This window comes from Diceros bicornis, chromosome 16 (genome assembly GCF_020826845.1).
Source record: "Diceros bicornis minor isolate mBicDic1 chromosome 16, mDicBic1.mat.cur, whole genome shotgun sequence".
In the NCBI taxonomy this organism is placed as follows: domain Eukaryota; kingdom Metazoa; phylum Chordata; class Mammalia; order Perissodactyla; family Rhinocerotidae; genus Diceros; species Diceros bicornis.
In genome coordinates, this window is record NC_080755.1 from 38,779,738 (window position 1) to 38,782,683 (window position 2,946).

A 2,946-nucleotide genomic window follows, 5' to 3' on the forward strand; every position below is an offset into this window, starting at 1 on the left:
TAGTTTTCTTGGGGAGTACTTGTATTCTTTCCTATTGTCTGTATAACAAATTTCTATGTAAGAATATGAATAAATTATACTCACAACTCACTTTTGTGTAAATTCTGTTTAAAAGTCATATATGCCTTTTATAGCTATGGTGTATATTAACAGTCACATACATAAGTATGTATTGCTTACATTTAGATGTGCTAGACTCCTTATTCCTTTCTTATACTTGGTGATGGCACCAGATGTATAGCTGAGCAAACCCTGTTCAATTTCAGATTTATGGGCCCTTCCCCTTGGGTATCCTCTCAACTATCCATTGTTCTCCTCACTCAGGGATGAAAATGAATTACTGAAGACAGTTACAGCTGTTCAGAGCATGCTCCTCACACTTTGAGATAAATGTCTTGAGACCCAGCTTCCATGCATTTCCAGACAGGCCCTGGGCACCGCATCAGGGCTGACCCGGGGCCATGGCGTGCCGCAGGGGTCAGAGCTCTAGGACAAGCAACTTCTTGGAATGTTATCCCCTGAGGGTGAATTCCCCTGAGGGTGAAGCCACTGCCTGTGCTTGTCTCTGTCACCTGAAACACTTCTCTTCCACCTCCTTTCCTCCATGGTTAGCACAGCTGAAAGAAAACATAGTAAGAATGGAAATTTACTCCAACAAGTTTCAAAAGCTGCCCAAACAAGAAACAAAAGGAGGCCACAATGGATTGGCCCCATTGGAGTGCCCTCTGTCAAAACAAAACCTCTCCTACCTATTGTTTCAAGATAACAAATTTATGAGAGTGATCTGGTCACTAAATGCCCCCTTTGGTCTGAGGTAGAAAACAGAGGTTTTGAGGTTCTTCTGCTCAAGATTCCAGACACTATTTACCTTTAGGAGTTACAGGTGCCATTTGCTTGTTATCCATGACACTTGATTAGTGTTGAACATGTTGAGATGGAAGGTGAAGTTCATGGGAGATCAGGAGTTTCCAAAGGGGCTTCTTACAGACAACCTTACAAGAATGTTTTCATGGTTGTTAAGTATAGAACAAGGTTTTATACAGATGAATGTTTTCAGTCTTATCTAACAACTCCTTCCAAAAGGTTTCAATCTTTAGAGTTAAATCTCCTTTTTGATCCTGCATGGACAACCCCCCAGACCATTAGAAGGTATGTAGCTTCGAGGCTACAGAGTTCCACTTACTAAAACAATCAGCAGATCCTGAAGGAATCTAAACAATATAGTAAATTATAGACTTTAAAAGAAGTGAAGATAAATCCTACAATAGTTTGCTTTCACAGCTCATAAAATTGAACTATAAAATACATAGAATAGATCAGAGAAGACAATTGCAAAATCACCTAAAAGAAAATACTGCTCCCAGGTCTGACTTTAACCTTATTAAATATTAACCAGGTAAGTGTTAACAGAGCTAAAGCAAGCTTACATCTGATGGGGTAGCAGGTCAGCCACTGAAGTTTAGGAGTTGGAGGCAAAGAGAGGCAGGGGGTCTTCAGCACTGGGGGTGGTGGCCCAGGAACAGGTGTCAAGGGAGATCTCTGTGGTGAAATGGGTGCACTGGGGTATCATGGTTTCGCCAGTTTATTTAGATCAAGCAGCTAATGCCCCTTGTCTGATCCTGTATTCACAAGCTATTTGGCTCCGTGTGTAGATTTCCCTTCTAGGGGAGAAAATGTACTTGTCCAACATGAGTTTCTGATCCTTCATAGCTACATTTCTCATTTTAATTAATAGTTTAATTTTGATACATATGTCTTTTGAAGTTTTATTTTCCCATATATGTCACCAAAGCCAAATCACCCCATGGTGTTTCAAGAATGTTAATTCCAAGGGGTGGGGGTTGGAGGAGGGGAGTTAGGGAAGGCCTCCCTGAGTACGTGACATTTAGGCTGAGACCTAAAGAATAGAGAAGGGCAGGAGGAGGGGCAGGAGGTGAAAGGAGGAGGATGGAGAGAACAGTGTTCTTGGTGGAGGGATCCTCATGGATAAAGGCCTTGAGACCAGGAGTTGGTGCTTTTAAGGAGTGAGAGAAGATTGATGTGGCTGGAATACAGTGAGTGAAAGGGCATTGGAATGGATTTGGGAAACCAATCAGAAGGCCATTGCAGTAGCGCAGGAGAGAAGTGGTTGGCTTGGACTCCAGCGGTGGCACGGGAGATGGAGAGAAATTTATTAGTATGAGAGACAGGAGCTGGAATCCTCAATACTTGGTGATGGATTGATGTGGGAGGTGAGGGAGAGGGAAGCGTAGAGGATTTCTAGCTTGGGCAACTAGGTGGACAGTGGTGCCACACAATGAGATGGGAGCACTGAAGAGTCACTTCTCATGCTACACATTCTTCCTGGCCAATCCCATCTTTCTTTAGCTTCAATCCAGACCCTATGTTCAACCGTCTAAAGGGACTATTCCAAAAGCACCTCGTCAATTTCAACACATCCAGGACAAACTCATCTTCTTCAACTATTCTGCTCACCATCCCATGTTGACTCATGGGGAAAGGTAGCACCCTCTAGCCAACTACACAGGCCAGAAACTGTGCCATTCTTGACTTCACTCTCTCACCTCTAGGCAATAACCAAATTCTAGAGATTCTACCTCTTTGATAACCCCCATTCTTTCATTCATTGACAAGTATTTATTGAATAACTATTTATTACATAACAGGAACTGGGACTACAATAGTGAACCAGACAGTCACGGACTCCACCCTTACAAGAACTTTATGAGGCGAACTGACAAGTAAATGGAGAAGTGTGGTGATGAGGATGAGTAAGAGGTAGCCAGGTCATAAGGTTGAAGGAAGAGTATTCCAGTGACTTCCTCCTTCTAAGAAACAGAAGACAATAATATATCTTTAAATACTATGCATCCATACCAGTTAGAATGCTTTTGTCAGCAAGTAACAGAATACCAGTTTAATGGTGGTTTAAACAACAGTAGTTTC